This window comes from Callospermophilus lateralis, chromosome 2 (genome assembly GCF_048772815.1).
Source record: "Callospermophilus lateralis isolate mCalLat2 chromosome 2, mCalLat2.hap1, whole genome shotgun sequence".
Lineage (NCBI taxonomy): Eukaryota > Metazoa > Chordata > Mammalia > Rodentia > Sciuridae > Callospermophilus > Callospermophilus lateralis.
The window spans coordinates 154,417,355-154,437,604 of record NC_135306.1 but is presented as its reverse complement, the minus strand read 5'-3'; the positions used below and the strand labels follow the sequence as shown (position 1 = coordinate 154,437,604).

General features: G+C 33.4%; 1 pseudogene; it reads right to left on the bottom strand.

Annotated features, from left to right (window-relative positions):
- Positions 1-12,608: 12,608 nt before the first annotated feature.
- LOC143391425 (olfactory receptor 56B1-like) lies at positions 12,609-13,568 on the bottom strand (annotated as a pseudogene).
- Positions 13,569-20,250: the final 6,682 nt, after the last annotated feature.

The following is a 20,250-nucleotide window of genomic DNA, read 5'->3' as shown; positions in this document are numbered from 1 at the left end:
GTGGAGGCATAGGTCAAAAGATCCAAAGTTGCAAATAGAGATGAACAAGTAGGAAAGATCTAATGTGAACACTGAGGACTGCAGGCAATAACCTTGTGCTGTATGAAACATTTGTTGAATGAGTAGATCATAGCTTCTGTTATGGCAGTGAGACTGATGGGTAGCCCTATTTCACTACAATAACCACTTAAATATAGACATTAAAATTTATTTAAAAAACTCAAAGTCTAAATATGGCACTAGATTGAGGCCTAGTAAATTGAATTTGCCAAAGACTCTTATTCCCAAATGTGTAGATGTGGGAATCAGGGAGGCAAGTAATTCCTGGCTGGAGTGATCATGCCAGGAAGGCATCAGAGATACAACCCTTGTTGAAGAATATCTTAGCCAAACAGTATAGAATCCTCAAATTTTTCTGTCCCTAGTCTTGTCCTGATTTTCCCCCTCTATCCTTTTCCCCAGGCCAGTGGCTTTGTCCTAGACATTCTCCAGGGTGTCTTCTGCTGTCCATTCCTCCCCTCCCATCCTTACATCATCTGTGGCTCCAGCATTTCTCCATCTTCTTTGTCCTCATGTGGCCAGATATATTTTTCCCTTTAGTTGAAAGGAATAAAGTTATGAAGGTTTATTTAAAAATCAGTTTTCCAGGCTGGGATTGTGGCTCAGCAGTAGAGTGCTTGCCTAGCATGTGTGCGGCCCTCGGTTTGATCCTCAGCACCACATATAAGTAAATAAAAAGAAACATATTTTTAAAAATCTTGTTTAAAAAAATCAATTTTCCATGACCACTGAAAAATACACAAGACAAAACAAAACAATCCAAAAACTGTGAAAAGCTCAAGAGATGTAGGACTCAGAGAATCAGCTTCTAAATCCTGATATAATATATGTTCTGCTTACAGATAGGTCCTATAGATGGCTTTGATGAGAGATGAGTGTCATCAAGAAGAAAATCAAGGGCAGAGAAATGAGTGGCAAATTATAAATAGACAAGCCTGGTGCACTTGGTCATGGGCACATTAGCCACAACCTACATCTTTTCTCTGCAGAAAGTGGGGCTATAACTACACGCAGAGATCCTGGCCTCTTTGACTCGAGATGGTCATGATGGATGATAATGACAGGTAGCAACCAAAGCTATGAAAAATTGTGCTCTATATGTGTAATAAGAGTTGTAATGCATTCTGCTGTCATATATAAGTAAAAAAAGTAAAATAAAATAAAAACAGTGGTCCACCTTCTGCAGTCTTCACCAATCAGGTGTTAAAACCTTCACATTTGGTGGGGGGCAGTTTTTGACCCTACATGATCTTCCCCTGAATTATCTTGGTGCCGATCCTATTCAAGTGGCTTCATCTACAGGTCAATGCTTCGTTAATGCTGGTGCTGGGTTCAATGACAACACAGACTTAAGTTTAATGCACCTGTGCAACTAAAGAAAATTTCCTTCTATGATATACTGAGAAAGCTATGGTCGTAGATCCTAACTTTATAATGACATAAGAAGACCCTGTCAGGAGTTAGGGCCATTGATCTTTCCTTCTTGATGAATTTCTTAGATGACACCCTTGTTTTTATACATTTATTCAGACTTAGCATATCTGTTCTTGTTCTACAAGTTACTTCATTAAAGGCAATTTAAATAAACCCCTATGTTATTAGTTCACAGTCCATTGCTTATTAATAACTACTACTGAACAGTTTAATGTGAGTTTCTTACATTCAGATTGAAGTTTTCCAAGTTGCGATCTGTGATTTTTTAAAAATAACAATGAATATTTTAACATTTGTTTTCATATATGTCTAACATGATTTAATTTCATTCCATGATAAATGGATATAATATTGATTTTTTGCATGAGGTAAGATAGTGAAGTTTACATTTTTTTCCATGTGAACATCAAATTATCAATGATATTTGTTGAAAAGATTTTCTTTGTTTCATTGAATGTTCTTCACCTAAATGCAATAAATAATTGACTGAATTTATATGGGTCTATTTGAAGACATTTGTGTGACTACTTTGATCCATTTATCTTTTTCACACCAATATTGTACTTTTCATTATTGTTCCTTTATAAAGGTCTTTATTTATGGTAGTCTAAATCCTCCAATTTCATTCAACCTTTTCAAGTTCATTTGTGCTATTTTCAGTACTTTGCATTTCTGTGTGATCAACTTGTAACATTCTAAAGATGCTTCCTAGAATTTTATTTTGAGTTGCACTGAATCTGCAAATAAACTCTCATGTTGAAATGTCTGAAGAATATTGAAAGTTTAAATCTATAAAGATATTTCACACTACATAAGTTTTCATAATTCATCTCAGCAGTGCTTTGAAGTTTCACAATATAAATTTTGTTAATTTATTACAACATATTTTACATTTTATAATGCTATTAAGAAGAATACTTTTATATATCCAATCATTCACTCATTGACTCAAAATATAATTGCTAAATGTAGACCTTCTGTATTGTTAACTTGCTAAGATCATTTATTGATTCTAACAGTTTCTCAGTATTATATATATATATATATATATATATATATATATATATATATAGTCATATGCAAATAAGTATATTTTTAGATACTTCATGATCATTATGCCTTTAATTTATCTTTTACCCTGTGTAGAATCTTCAGTAGAGCATCAAACAGAAAGTGGTGTAAGGGCTTCCTTGACAGTCCATGAAGGTAGAAGGAAAGCATTGGTTATATTACCAATAAATATATGCCAGATGTGGGGTTTTAAATTGCCATTAATCAAGTTATGGGAAAACATTTCTGTTCCATGTTTTAAGGGTTTTTTTGCTCATTGGCTTGATTACTTACTTATTGGAATTAGCAGTGGGTGTTTTAATTTTAATTAACTTTCTGTCTTTATTGAAATTATCATAGTATACTTATCTTATTCATTTAATATGATAAATAGATTAGCTGATTTTCCAAATTTTTACCAGCTTCTTTACCAACTTTTTGAAATAAAGTTGACAGTGTCATTAGATATAATAATTTTATGAGTTACTTTATCTTATTTTTAAAATAGTTTCTTGCAAAAAAATTCTTCTGCATTTATGACACATTTGTTATTTAATTTTTTGTTTCCATGTAATTATAAGTTCTATGTATCCACAATAGGATGGTCTTGTGAATGTGATGAAAAGTGTTCTCTCCTCCACTATTTTTTTTTCTGACTTTGATGAGATTTATAGTAGTTATTTTTAAAATTTCAGAGTTACCAGTGAAATCATTAGAAAACTTTTGATTATGCTTTCAATTTCTATTCCATTTTAAATAATTCTTTTCTAATTTATTTTTGCATTATTTATAAGTTGTTTTCAATGAATTTCTTCATTATATCTAATTTGATATTGTTTGGCAAAGCTTGAAATCTTTTGTTAAATATTTGATATTTGATGTTTTCCCTTTCATCCTAGCTTATCGTTTGGAAACGTTTATCTTCTTTTTTTCCATTTAAAAAAATAATTTTGCATCACTAGTTGCTATTATTGTCAATCATCTCTCCTTTAAGTCTGTTGAAATTTTCATAGTGGTGACACTTAATCTACAGATAAATTTGTGAGAAAATGGCATATCAAAAATATTGGTTTGGGCTGGGGTTGTGGCTCAAGCAGTAGCATGCTCACCTGGCATGCGCGGGGCGCTGGGTTCGATCCTCAGCACCACATAAAAATAAAATAAAGATGCTGTGTTCACCAAAAATTTAAAAATAAATATTAAAAAATTTTCTCTCTCTCTCTCTCTCTCTCTCTCTCTCAAAAAAAAAAAAAATATTGGTTCTCCCAAAGCATGATCATGTCATATCTCTCTAATATGTATGTTTTATTCCCAGACCTGTGTTATGAGGTTGGATGAAGAGACATCAGTTGACACCTTTGTTTTGTTTTTATTCTTAGGAGAAAGATTTTAATATTTTTCTAATAATGAAATTTGCTATAGTACATAGGGTTTATGAGTTAAAGATACCCCTTTATAATCTTAGCTTTCTGTGTGTTTTTATCTTGAACCATTCTTGAATTGGGACAAATACTTATCTTGATCTACTTAACTATGGTGATATTTTTTCTCTATAATTTTACTTTGTAGTATCTTAAATTGATAATCTTGTTAACCAACTTTTAATTACTGGAATAGCCTTGCTTGGCCACAGTTTATTGTTCCTGGATAACTTTGCACACAAGTATGCATACAAGTTCATGGATATTATTGTATCAAGTAGTTAATACAATTTCAATATAAGTGCAAAGCTACTATCACCTTGCATTTCTTACATCAGTTGTAGTACATGTAACATGAATCTCATCTAATCTACATTCTCAGTTTTCAAGTTCATTGACAAAAGTGGTTCTAATACTCTCCTTTTGTTTATTTTGTAAACATTTTACATTATTTGAAAAATAATGCAAATTACTTAAAGCCATTGGGTGTTGTTTTCTGTGCTTATCTTCTCAGATCTTCTATATTAATTTGATTTTTCTAACCCCTTGTTTGTCAGTTACTGAGAAGATATACTAAAATATCCATCTATGATTTGACTACCAACTTGTCAATTTTTGCCTTCTAGTCTCATCATTTTCTTCTTTGCCCAAGAATATGTGAGTTTGTAATATTAGACACTGATAAGTTTAGGTATTTTATATTTGTGTGGAATTGATAGTGTCATATACAAACTGTTGCTTTTTATTTCTCTTATTTTTTTTGTATTAAAACTTGTGGTATCTGTTACTTTCCTACGTTCATATAAGAATGCACAACCAGTGTTGCCGCAGTCTCTGGCTGGGCACAAATCACGAGTCTCCACACAGCTTGTAGATTCAAACAGCAATTCTTTATTCCCGAACTCACACCGGCCATCTACAAACACGCTCTGGGGGAATCCACGTTCTCTGCCCAAATCCACTCCGCATGGGCTTCTGTCTCCCAAAATATACTGTCTGACCCTAAGCACTCAAGAGGAACTCAGCAGCAGGATACGCCCTATTCTAAAGGGGGAACACCCTAATCTCCTATTATGCTAAACTGCCCTATTCTAAAGGGGGAACACCCTAATCTCCTATTATGCTAAACCGCCCTATTCTAAAGGGGGAACACCCTAAACACGGATCCTGCCCTGGTCCTTGAGCAAGGTCACCTTTCAGAAGTCCTTCCACTAGACAGCATGGGAGTAAGCTGGCAAGGAATTTGTCATACCTACTTGGCTGATGGCTCCCAGCACAGTGTAACTCCAAATGATGTACAACCACGAGAATGGGAAGTTATACTTCATATGTATATAATATGTCAAAATATATTCTACTGTCATGTATAACAAAAAAGACTTAAAAAAATTTAAAAACAGCAAACGAAAAAAAAAAAAAACTTTAAAAACACACTCTTATTTCATAGATGAGCTGCATGGACTCTGGACCCAATGGAGAATAATGAATGCTAAATAGAGCAGAAGTTGAATCAACTTTAATCATGATAAAAACTACCTCATGCCTTGTTTATTTCCTTAAAATTTTGCTGAGTATCAGTTTGTCTATCATATCAGCATTTGAGAAATGAAAAATGGTGCATCTTCGTTAAAATAATTTTTCAGTAACAAAAAGAGGGAGAAGTAATGAGGTTTACTCCTTATGATGTTGTATAAGGAATATAAACAGGTATTACTGGGACTTTTGTATATGTGGTGAATCCCTGATGAATTTGAGTTATTAACAAAAAATGAATAAACTTGGAGCACGTAAAAAATTTCTCTTGTCTACAATAGCCACACCAACTCTTTCTTGTATTTCTAAGTATTTGTCTTCTCAATTTTTGTAATTAAGAGTAATTATTTTATTTCAATTAGTCCTTTATCATCTTATATTGATCTAATTACTGAAGAAACTTTTTCCAAGTTCTTTTTGTTCCTATTTGTTTACTTTAGTCATATCCTTTTTTCTTATTCTTTTTTTTACTAATAAAATAGATATAATCACTATTATTATTGCATTTTGCCCTATGTAGCTTTTTGTTATTCAGCCTTTCATCATGTTGCAAAAGCTAAAGTAGATATTACAACATACACTCTTCACTCACTAAAGTCTATTTAAAATAGTATGTTTATCACTTTAACAATGTGAGAACCTCACAACATTTTAGCTCTATTGACTCATTCCCTCCCCTTTTTGTGATAATTGTTTTATAATTTATGTGTACATAAGTTAAGAATTTATATATTATTTCTGCCATTTTATAAAATTCATTCATAATTAATTAAATATTTTTCCTGATTAGTGTACTTATTTCTGCCTTCCTATGTTTATATCACTAATTATTATTCTTTATTCTGTCTAACATACTTTTGTATTTCCTCTCAGTTTTTGTTTATATGAATAGGTGTTTATTTTATCTTTTTTTGAAAGATATTTTAATTGGATATATAATTCTAGTTGACAAAATTTTTTCTCAGCACTTCAAAATATGATTTTATTGTCTTTTGGTTCCACAGTTTATTGAAAAGTTGACCACCAGCTAAAATGCTGCCCCACTAGCAGTAATGTTCATAGGTTATGACCCACCATGCCAACTCCTATGTGTATAGTATAAATAAAATATCTGCAGCTCCACTATGGAAAGCATCTGTGTCTGTGCATGAGCACATCTGTGGGCAAAGATGTTCATCACATATTATTTATTTGGACAGACTGAAAAACGTAAATACTCATAATCCAGTGATGGTTAAGAAGTTATTTCTGATTCCATACTATGAAAATCTATGACAGAATCAAATGCAAGAAGTGTAGATAATACATAAATGCATTAAGAAAAAAATTAGAATTCTGAGAGAAGATGGCCGATTGGAGGAATTGCCATATTTCCCAGCAGCTCCTCATTGTCAGACTTACAAAGTGGGAGGATTGATTCTCAGTGATGTGGGTGACTAAGGAAACTCACTGAAACTTAATATTGAGGTGTTATATACATATACATACATATGTATATATATTTATATGTGTGTGTGTGTGTGTGTGTGTGTGTCTGTGTGTGTGTGTAGAGAAAGGGTAGGAGGGAGAAAGTCAGAAACTCAAATATAAATAATAATTAGAGAAGTGCCAGCTTCAGTTGCAGCTTCCTTTTTGTGGCAGTAGCAAAGAGGAAGGGTGGCACAGACAAAAACAAAAAAAACAAAAACAGGAGAAAATGATTGGCAGATAAAAAAAATAAAAAGAAAAAAGGAACTGGGAAAACATATAGTTTAGGAAAGAAGACTAACTTTAATTGAAGAGTCAGTAGTGGAAATGGCTTAATGGATTAGAAGACTAATCATCTAAATGAGATTCAAGACAGAATTAATATAAAAAATTAAAATAGCAGCAAACCACAAACACATATCCATGTTAACACTGAACATAACTAGACTGCACTCCCCAATTAAAAGATAAAAATTAGGAGAATGAGTCAAAACCATTTTCTAAATCCATCCTGTTTGAAAGAGACTCATCTTATATGTAAAGACACAGGCTGAAGGGAAAAAGATAGGGAAAATGTCCACATTAATAGAGTCTAAAAAGAAGCTAGTATAGCTATTCTCATATATGACAAAGGTGAATTAAAACCAAAATTATTCAGAAGAGACAAAGAGCATTACATACTGGTAAAAAAAAAACAATACAACGAGAAGATATATTGATTGTAAATATATACGCCCCAAAAGTTAATGTATCCAGTTACATTAAAAATACTCTTTGACATTAAATCCCAGATAGACTCCAATACATTAATCGTTATTTCAGCACACCCTTATCACCAATAAATGGTTCAACAAAGTATACAATCAGATATATTTAACCTAGATAATACTATAATAAAATGGACCTAATAGATATCTAAAGAATATTTCACACACAAAAAAACCCTGAATTTACCTTCATGACTTCATAAAACCTTTTCAAAAACAGACCATGTTCTAGGTCAAAATCTAAGTCTCAGCAAATACAAAAAAATATGATATAATTTTCTTGAATTTACCAGAACATGATGGAATCAAAATAAAAATCAACAGGGAAAAAAAACAGAATAAGATAAATGATACAAATTCATGGAAATTGAATAACACTCTTCTAAATGAAGAATTGACCATAGGAGAAATGAGAAAAGAAATCAAGAAAGTCCTAGAACAAATGAAATCAGTGATGGAACATTTCAAAATCTCTGGGACTGTATGAAGTCAGTCCTAAGAAAAACTTTAGAGCATTTAGTACCAATGTTAAATAGTACAGAGAACCCAAATAAATCAATTTATGCCTTCCTTCAAGGCCATGGGAAGGAAGAGAAAACTAATTCAAAAATTAATAGAGGATGGGAATAATCAAAATCAGAATAAAAGTTAATAAAACTGAAAATAGAGCAATCAGGATCAATACAACAAAGAGTTGGTTTTAAAAAATTTAAATAAGAATGATATACCCTTAGCAAAATAAACCAAAAGGAAGAGCGAGAAGACCCAAATCAATAAAATTAGAGATGTAAAGTAGATATCATCACAGATACTTCTAAAATTTAGAGGATTATTAGAAAGTTTTTTAAAAATTTATACCAAAAAACTGGAAAATCTAGAAGACATTGACAAATTTCTAAATGTATAGGACCTGACCAAGTTGAACCAGGAAGATACAGAAAATCCAAACAGACTAATATTAAATAGCAATTAAATTGAAATAGCAACTAAAAGACTTCCAACAAATAAAATCCCAGTATCTGATGGGTTCTCAACCAAGTTCTACTAGACCTTTTAAGAAGAAATCATACCAGTCTTTCTCAAATTATTCCATGAAGTGAAAAGGGAGGGAAAAGTCCCACACACAGTCTAGGAAACCAGTCTGATACTAAAGGAGCCCATCTGATACTGAAATAAGACAAAAACACATCTAGGAAAGAAAACTACAGAACAATATTCCTGATGAACATAGATGCAAAAATCTTTTAAAAAATGGTATCAAACCACACTCAAAAACATATTAAGATAGTAAACCATGATCAAGTGGGCTTCATCTCAGGAAAGCAAGGTGGTTTCAACATTTGCAAATCAATAAATATAATTAAGAATGAGAATCATATAATCACCTCAATAGATGCATAAAAGGCCTTGGATAAAATCCATTATCTATTCATGTTTTAAAAAAATACTGCAGAAAATTGGGATAGAAGGAATTTATCTCAACATCATAAAGGCTATATAAGACAGGCCAAAGCCAATATCATACTGAATGGAGAAAAACTGAAAGCTGTTTTTTCTAAAGTAAGGAACAAAAAAATTATTTCCACTATCACCATTTCTATTCAACATATTCATCATAATTCTAGCCAAAGCAATTAAGCAAGAGAAGAAAATTAAAGGAATATATTTTAAAAAAAGAAGAACTCAAAGTATTTCCATTTATTAATGATAAGATCTTATATCTAGAATACCCCAAAAATTCCACCAGGAGACTTCTAGACTGATAAATGAATTCAGCAGTAGCAGGATACAAGATCAACATCATAAATCAATAGCTTTCCACAGTCTGACAATGATTCGGCTGAAAGAAAACAGAAGAAACATTTATTTAAAATAAACTAAAAAACAAAACAAAACTGGAATTAATCTAAGAAAGAAGATAACACAGCTTTACAATGAAAACTGTAGAACATAAAGAAAGAAATGGAAGAAGACCTCAGAACATGGAAAGACCTCTCATGCTCTTAGATGGGCAGAAATAATATTGTCAAAATGGCTATACTCCAAAAATAAACCCACAGATTCAGTGCAATCCCAATCAAAATACTAGTGAAATTCTTCACAGAACTAGAAACAAAAGCAGTCCTAAAATTTATTTGGGATAGTAAGGAACCCCAAAGAGTCAAGACAATTCTGAAGAAGAAAAGTGAAGCAGGAGACATCACAACACCTGACCTCAAATTATACTGCAGAGCTACTATAACAAAATGGCATGGTATTAACATCAAACTTTCCTAAGACCAAAGAAATAGAATAGAAGGAAAAGAAACAAACCCACACACTTACAGACATATGATATTTGACAAGGGTGCAAAAATATATGTTGGAGTAGAAAACTCTTTTTTTAACAAATGGAGCTGAGAAAACTATAAATTCATAGGTAGAAGAATAAAATTAGATACCTATCATGCAGCACAAAAGTCAAATCAAAATGGGCCAAAGACTTAGAAATTAGACCAGAAAACTTGCAACTGCTAGCAGAAAGCACAGGGTCAACACTCCATCATATAGGTGTGGTAATGACTTCATAAGTAATACCTCCAATATTCAACAAATAAAACCAAGAATGAGTAAGTGTGATGTTATTAAATTAAAAACCTACTTCAGAGCAAAGGAAATAATTAAAAGCATGAAGAGAGGGCCTATAAAATGGAAAAAATATATCTTCGCCCCATTGCTCTTCTGACAGGATTAATATCCAGAACATATAAAGATCACAAAAAACTCAATGCTAACATAACCCAAACAATCTAACTAATCAAAAGGCAAAAATAAATACATATTTCTCAAAGGAATAAACACAAATGGCCAACAAATACATGAAAAAATATTCAACGTTTCTAGCAATCAAAACTTCATGAAGATTTCTTCTCACTTCTGTCCCTGTGGCAATTATCAAGAACTTGAATGATAATTAATATTGGGGAGGATATGGGGAAAAATGGTTGATGGGACTGAAATTTAGTGCAATCACTCTGGAAAACAGTATGATGATTCCTCAAAAAGCTAGGAATGGAAGCACCATATGAACTAGCTATACCACTTATTCATATTTATCCAAAATAACTAAAATTAGCATACTATAGTTAAACAGCCACTTCAATATTTATAGCAGCATAATGCACAATAGTCAAATAATGAAATCAACCCATTAATCACAGATGCCTCATTAATGGATCAAGAAAATATGGCATATACACACAATGGAATTTTACTCAGCCATAAATAAGAATGAAATAATGACATTTGCCAGTAAATGGAAGAAATGAAGAACATGAAAATGAAATGATCCAGAATCAGTAAATCAAGAGTTGAATGATTTTCTCACATGCAGAATCTAGATCAAAATAAGGAAATAAAGGTAAGGTCTCAGGAAAACAAAAGAGATGAGTGGAGCAGAGTAAAGGAATTGAAGGCAAGGGAGAAGGGACAGGAAAAGAGAGGAATTGTGGAATGAAATTGACCAAAACACATTTAGTGAACATCTAAAAACATTACAGTGAATTTCACATTGATGTGCATGTATAAAGCACCAATTTAAAAATAAACACTGTATATAAATAGAAGGAAGACCAGTAGGATAGAGGGAAGATCTGTGGAATAGAAGGTGGAGCATGAGAGAGAAGAAGGAAGAATTGGAAATGGGAGGAAATTTGGGTGAATTTAACAAAATAACTTTATTTGCACATATAAATGTGCCAAAGGGATTTCACCTTTATGTATATGAAGAAAGCACCAATAAAAAATGAATAAATGAGTAAAAGGAAGATCAGTAGAGGAGAGGAAGAAAAATAGGGAAGGAAGGTATTTAGTGGGGGAACCGAGGTTGAAATCAATTTCCTTGTACAAAGGGTTTTGTCAAAATGAACCCAACTATTATGTCTGACTATAATGTTTCAATCAAAAAATAGAGAAAAAAACTGTCATCTCTGTTCTATTTTACTGAAGTCCCTGCTTATATAATTATACACATTTTTTCAACTATATGTCAGGAAATATAATGCCATTAAAATAAATGGTTTCATGAATCCATAAACATTGTATGTTTTCTCTTCATCGTCTTTGCATAAAACCAATTCAAGTCAAACGAATCTACTAGTCAGACTAATAGAAAAGGCAGTTCAAATTATTTTATTTATACCTAAGACCCCAACAGAAATACCTTTTTTAAATTAAACTGAAGGAGAGTCACAGTACACATTGTGTGATAGACTTCTAGTACTGGTAGATCTGAGCACCAATTACTATTCATATTTCAAGATTTATCCTATAAAACACACCAGATATTTTATGATATGTTCTGATCCTGGACCTAGAAGAAAGCAGGTAAGATTAGAGTATAAGGTAAAGCATCATGGACCAGATTGAAATGAAAGATAAATTGTATTGTTCTTTACTTCTTCTTATCTCTTGTTTGAAGATTATGAAGAAGGGGTACTGATAATATTCTGAGAATACGATGTGAATCATACCCCAGTAGTTTATATCCTAGTAACTTATTGCCTAGGTTGAGTGTGTGAATATATATTTGTGATTGTATTTATTTTTATTTTGTGGAATGAATATGAATAACCACTTAGATTTTATTAAATCCATTTGATTGGTTTAGCAGACGGCTCTTCCATATTCTTACATACAATTACTTTTGACAATTTTAGAATGATGGTAACAGTTTTTCTTACCCTTTGGTAAATAATTGTGTTCACAATTATTTAGGTAAACAGATGAAAAGGGATCTGAAAGACATTCATTCACTCCTTCTTTCTCTTTGGAAGTCTAATAAACAGTATAGAAGAAGCTAAAGTTCATGTACACCAAGGAGAAGATTTCTAGTGTCTTACTTCTTTTGTAAATCTAAGCAAAACACCTTCTGGAAGCCTTCTCTGAGTTCTCTGTTTCTAAGTGCATAAACAACAGGGTTGAGGGAAGGAGGGATGGTGTTGTGCAGCACGTTGAGTAGAACTGGAATCAAAGCATTCTTAGTCTCTGCCAGGTGAGTTACTGAAACCAATACAACAGCCGTGTAGAAGAAGAAGATGAGGATGAGATGGGAGCTGCAAGTGCTCAGAGCCTTGGAGACAGTTTCAACAGAGTTCAGCCTAAAGATGGAGCTCAGAATCAGGGCATAGGACAGTACAATAAGACTTAGATCACTGCCCATTATAAGCCATGCCACAACCAATTGACAAATACTATTGGGCCTCCTATCATCACAAGCCAGGCTTGTGACTCCAAGATTAGAGCACAGACAATGTTCAATTTCATTGCTGGAACAATAATGATGCTGGGCTGCAAGTACAGGCACTGGAATGACAAACAAGCCATTTCTAAGAACCATGAACAGGGTAGATTTGGTGATGAAGGAATTGGTGACAATCAATGGGTATCGAAGAGGATGACAAATAGCTACATATCTATCAAAAGCCATGCAGAGGAAGATACCAGACTCCATGCCTAGAAAGCAGTGAATGGCATAAATCTGAGCAAAGCACTCTGGGAGGCAAATGGCCTTGGCATCAAACCAGAAGATGGCCAGGATCTTAGGCATGATGGTGGTGGACAGACCCATGTCCACCACAGAGAGGATGCCTAAGAAAAGGTACATAGGCTGCTTCAGAGAAAAGTCCTGGTAGATGGCGGTGAAGATGAAGATGTTTGCACCAATTGTGGAGAGATAGAGCAATGCCAAAGGCAAGGAGAGCCAGTGCTGCCAGCTGTGAATGCCTGGGAATCCCATCAGAATGAACTCGGAGACCTAGAATTTGGAGTTATTGGAGTCCTTGAAAGATGCAGACATATTTTCCTAGGAGAAAAAAATAATAGTGTTGCTATCTCTGGGCATAATTATTATTAAGCATTATTTTTTAACTTTCTTCATACAGATTGGGTCCATAACAAAATTAATTTTGTGGTTCATCTTATTGTAATTTAAGATGAATAACAAGAAAGTTCCAGGATTTTATCCAAGGAAGGGAAGCTTAAAAGTCACAACTGTTTTAACTGAGATGCAGGTAAGTTTTAAAGCTCTTCCCTAGCATGCATGCGGCCCTGGGTTCTGTTCCCATTACTGCCCCCCCCCCAAAAAAAGGCAATTATAATGTTTAACTATATAGGGAAAATTCAACATGAATGTCAAATCTTCATTTGTATCATACTCAATTACCCCAAGCTGGAACAACCACATAAACAAGATTCTAGTTTTCTCAAACTTCTTTTCTTTTTTTCAAAAAATTTTGGAAGCAAGTAGATGTGCTTGTTCTCTTCATATTTTCCCAATGTTCCTGATGGAAATGATTACCAACTAACAATAACTAGATTTGTTAGTGTGGAATTATAAAAGTTTGAATTTTTTAGCCACTCCATTAATTCCAAGTTGATATAGATATCCACTGATGTTTTATTATAGCCTACCAAAATTTGTTATAATAAATTTCAAAGGATTTTCAGAAACAAAATACAGTGCAGAGTGAGGATAGAAATATTTCCTTTTATCCTATTTTGTAATTATTTGTCTGTATTTCTAAGGTGGTTGCAAAAGAATAGCTTGACAGAAAATTAAGTAATGGTAGCTAAATATTTCAAGTTAAGAGTCATATGATGGACCCCTACCTTAGCACTTTTTTCCCTAGTTGAGTCCTAAATAGCTACAAAAGACAGTATTTGGCACTAGCATTACATTTTTTTCTAAGTTATTGTGTTCAGGAAACTGAATATATTTACCCTCCTAAAATTTTAAGCACATAATATAGTATTGTTAACAACAGGTACAATGTTTTACAGAAGGTCTCTAGAAGTTATTCTGTATAACTGAAACTTCATAATCACTTAATTGGAATTTTGTTCTGCCTAGCAAGCAAGAATGACTCCTCCAGATATTGAGGGAAGTATCAGGGGATGCTCAGAATCATGTTCCAAATTACACTCATTATATGTCCTCAAAATCTTTGTTTTTCCTTTTTGTTTTATCCTGTATGCTCACGGAACAAGTCCAGCCTGAATCCTGCAAACCAGATGCATTTTCCACATTGAATTGCTTCCTCATCCTGGGGATTTCTTCCTTCACTTCACTCATTTGTACCCTCCTCTACAGGTCTACTGCTTCTGTAACCTGCCTCATCACAATGGATTCTCATATCTTCACAGTTCTCCCTGCATTCTGCTCTTTTTAAAACTGATATTCTTTTGCTTAACATTATTCATGCTTATACTCTTTCATTGAAATAAAACGCAAGCACTTTCATTGTGTAGAGGGCACTCTTAGGTGTGATTCTAGATGTATTCTCAAAAGAGATATGATGCACACATTATGTCCAGAATTTATGGCAAGAAGTAAACAGTTGAGTGATCTTAGGGTAATAGGTCTCCTTTGGAAGTATGAAGAGAGAAAGGCCCACAGAGAAAGGGAATCCCTAAGATGTTAAATCCCAAAGGTGCAAAGGAGTTTAGCTCAGAGATATGTTTTTATTAAAATGACCTAAGAACCTCCTTAAATAGAATAGTTCCACTCATGAAACCAAGGTATTCCTATTATAGGTGAGAAATTTTGAATTGTTGTTATGGATAAAAATTCAGAATATTTAAAATCCTGTGGTTAGAGTGACTGTTTAAATCTTTTTAGAGAAGAAAGTGGAAGGAGAGCTTCTACTGTAGAAGAACATGGTAGAGTTTTTTAAAGTAATTGATAAAGTTACCATTGCTGATCTCCTGGAAATCATGATCTAGTAGGGGAGAAAGAGAGTATTATTCTTTATCAAAAGAGTATTTTATTCTCTACTAATATAAAAGCAAGCAGACAGAATTTTAGACTGAGATAAGTGCTTTAAACAAAAGTGCCTCTAATGTGAAAGCATATAATGAAGGAAATTAATCTTACTGTCAGGATTTCCTGAAGTAATACCATCTTATCAGAGACTAAAGGCTTGAGTAGGATTTAGGTATCATTATGTTTGAGGGGGGAGAAATGAAAGTATTCTGAGAACTTAAAAATGCTAACATGAGAGGTGGCATGGCACAGTTGATGCAAAAAAGATAACAAGGGTTGCTGAAACCCCCAAGATATGGGGGGAAATGGGCTATGGTGGTGAGATGATGTTCTTGAGATAACAGGAGCCTGAGAATTTTAACAAATCTATGTGAAATAATATGGTGACACTGGAAGATTTCACACGTAATTTAGGCATAGCAACAATGTGGGAAACACATTTAATGTGACAAAACTAAGTATAAGTTGGATAGGGAGCTGTGAGAGTAATTCATCAAGGGAGAGAGGGCTACATCTGGATTGAAGCAAAAGGACAGTGAAAGATGAAAACTAAAGGTGGATGGGTTTAGAACACATTTATAGGTGAAATTGATGATACTTATGCCATAAAAATAATCCTAAGGTCCTGGAATATTCAGTGAAATGGAATGAGATGTTATTCGTATACCTATAGAAGGATTAGGTGTAGAAGAGAGTAAGTACAGATTAGTTATTTTGACCATGAAGTATGTGACTTGAACAAGTGAACAATGGGGACAAGAGGAAAGAGAGTTCTAGAGAGCCAGGAACAAACTGACAATAAATGAAGTCATCTGTATCTGATTTTGAAATCATTGGAGATAATATTATTGGCACAGATTTCCTAGCAAGTGAAGATGGTGAGAAGAAGAAGGGGAAAGAGCACCTAGTACCAGTCATATCCTACATTTAAAACCCAGATGTAACTGATTCAGAAAGGAAACACTGTTCACAAATCAAAGAAGATGGGCACAATTTTTTATAGATTAAGTTTCTTGGAGGTTATAGCTAATTTTTGGAAAGAATAATTGACTTTTGTAGTACATCAGCCAAAGTCATAGTAGGATGAGTTAAAGAATAAGTCAATAGTTATAAAATAGAAAAATTAGTGCAGGTGAAAATTTTGGGGGAAATTTACCCAGGCAAAAGAATATAAAACCCAAGTTGGAAAAATTCTTAGGGTTTAAAGTTGTTTGAAGTGAAAAGTAGAATAGTTCCCACAGGCTAGGGTTAAGAGTGGTGTGAGAAATACACAGGTGTTGACAAAAAGTGTTCCACATTTTGGTTGGCCAGGAGAAATATGTTTTCTGGACCTATTATACAACAATGTGATCATGGTCAATAATCATATTTTTGATTTTTAAAAATTGCTGGAAAAAATAGATTTTAAATGCTCTCACTGTAAAAATAAACTATATATATAAGCTTACAGATATGTTAATTACTTGATGTGATCATTGTACTACGTGAAGATACATGAAAATATCACATTCTAAAACCAACACACATGATCAAGATTCAACAGTTAAAAATAAAAGTGTAAATTTAAAGAATAAAATTAGATTTCAAGAGCTTGACTTTTTTACAATTGAAGAAAATGATGCACACACAGAGGCAGATATTAACTACTAGAGAGAAAAGACAGCAACCAGTGTGGAGAGAACTTGATCAATGAGAGCACATGTTTTCTTTAGTTAAGGAGGGGTGATGAGAATGGCCTTCCATAGTTCACTGTCAAGGTCTATGGTAAGAAGAATGGAACCAGTCATCCAATATAAGACAAGAGGGAGAAGATATTTGCAAATATAGATGGTTTGATATATTGATTGTATTATTGAGTTCTATAGTTTCTTTGTTCAGCTTTTTTGGGAAGATCTACCTAGTGATAAAAGAGGTGTGTTAAAGTCACCCAAAATTATTGTGTTGTGGTCTAGGAAATTGATCTCTATAACACTCCTCCAAAGGATTCCTGGGGCTTAGGACACTGTAAAAGCTAAACATTACAAAGATTTAAAGATAATAACATTCTCTTCTCTAAAACACTAAAGTATGTTCAGTACCTCTTTGACTTTCTCCACATTTGTGGAAGGACTTTTCATTTTCATAAATCTCTTCAGTGTACATACATGTATTTAAAGTCTGATTTGTCATGTTTATGGTATATTTTTTATGTATGTGTTCTAAGTAATATTCAGCTGCCACGAATTATTATTCTATATTATCTTCCAAACTTTATAGTTTTATTCTTTATTTATATACTAATGATTGTTAAAGAGACATAAAAATGGAAGCCCTGGTGTGCATATACCCTCAGGCCAACTGCCCCAAACCACATAAATAAAATATAAGTCATCTAGATATGCCTAAATGCTGTCTCTAATCTTAGACACAAAATGGAAGCTTTAAAGTCCTGCTCAGCACATACAGTGAAATTAAACCTTTCAGCTAATGACCAGTTTAAACAGCTGATTGTCTTACTAAGCAAAATGAAATAAAAAGTGAAAAAGCATCACAGCAAATCACTAAAAAAGTTCATGTACTTCCACTTTCATTCTTTTTGAACTTTATTGTGGTTTTTGTTTGTGGGGGATATATTTATTTATTTTTCACAGAAGATTGCGGAACTGAAGTTTGGTTCTTTTGTCCCAACAAAGAAAATTTAAAGCCAGACATGAAAAGAAAAGCAAGAGAATGTTATTTTGAGTGAAAATATAGTGAAAGGACAGTAAGTTTCAAGCAACAAATAGTCTAAGGAGAGAGTGTGGGTCATCTTTGAGCAGAGAAGACAAAATACACACGATACTTACAGTGTTGTTGCTTTTGATTTTTGACTTTATAATGTGAATCCACCTTCCTCAGTCTTCACCAATCAGATGTTCAACTCCTCCTTCACATAAGATAGGAAAGTTTTTTACCTGAGTAGATTTTCTCTGAACCTGTCATGGTGACCATCTTAATTAGGGAGACTGCATCTGCAAGTCAATTCTATTCATATGGGTGCTGGGGTCAATGATCAGGCAAACAGCATCTTAGTGTGCCTGCACTATTAATGACATTTCCTTCAGAAATATATTGAGAATTTTTTTTGCCATAAATATTAACTTTACAATGACATCAGTAGACCCTGAAAGAAGTTAGACCCATTCATCTTTCCTACTTAATGTATATCAATGGAGACCCTTCATTTCCATATGTTTATTCTCAGAATTAGTACACCTGTTGTTCTACAGGCTACTTGATTGTTCATCACAGGCAATTCAAATAAACCACATGAACCTGCTATGTTATTGGTTCACATTTCACTGCTCATTAGTAACTACTACCTAACATTTCTCCCCCTCAATAATTGGAGATCCTAAATCATATAGGGGAAAAAGAGCAAACAAATTAAATCATTAACTCTTTCCTGTTGATGAGGGATGTAGGTCTATAAGGTGGGATATCCAGTTCTTGTGATGTGTGAGAAAAATGTTTTTATTATGACAAGGCCTATGGAAAGGGTCATAGTGAATCTCTGATTCAGGAGAAACAGATTGAAAGCTATCTGGACAATGGATGTCCTATGAGCAAAAATATTTAAGATTAATGCAATAATAGATGCAGCAACATCTAAATTTACCAATGAGTATGATAATGATTATAGATACCAGTAATTTTTTTCCACCAGGAAGAAGCAGAAAGCCATGAACTGAAAAGCTGTCCCCATAACAAAGCTAGTGAAAATTAGCATTGATTTGAGAGTGCAAATCTTTGAAGACTTGAATCACATTATCAGGAATGTAAATATGACGTTTAGTCTGTGATGACACAAGTAAAATTCTGTGCTGATATGAGAACATCTGAAGCCATTTGCTTTGGTAAAACAGTATTTCTTCTGAATGCTACATCTGTGTTAAGGACAGAAATAGGTTTCACGGTGTCATTGAGAGCTCTTTGAGTATAATTGGTCAGAGCTTCTACATGCCAAATTGCAACCTCTTGACCAACTTGTGGAATAAACAGTGAAGTTAAATGATCATACCAATGAAAAGCAGACATCCCCATCTATGCTTGAAATTCTGGAGATATGCAAGTTTTGCTATATTTTGTGTCCATCTTATTTGCATTCATGGAAACCCTATAATACTTCTTCCCAACCAGCCTGATAGAAGACAGGGCCATAATTTGGTCCCACAGAACCACTGTGTCCCATTAGGTGTGGGCATCTAATTCCAGGTTAAAAGAACCAATTAGTTCCAAGCCAACCATTAGTCTGTAAAATCACAATTATGTTGATATTAAGATTCTGGAGAGAAAAAAAATATTCTGGAGTCCATCCTTATTTTATATCTGAATTAGTCCATTTATCATGTGTGCTTACATTGCTCCCAATAGATTGGAGCTCTATGATTTACATGTCCTGTAGTGGATGGAAGACATATGTATTTATCCCAAATTTGATAGTAAATAATTTTATGTCTTTGACATTCTGTCATTAACTATGGAAAATGAGGAGTAGATGAACTCAACTATAACCTAATGTCTATGAAAACTTGAAAGGTAATTTACATTTTTCCAATAACCAAGGTGTAATAAAGTCACAATCATAGGCCATAAGGTAACATCATCTGTGGGAAGCCACTCCTGAGCTATTTAACATCTTCACTCAGCCGTGAGCCAAGGAGATTTTTGGTTTGGCATTGCAAGCTATCTTGTGGCT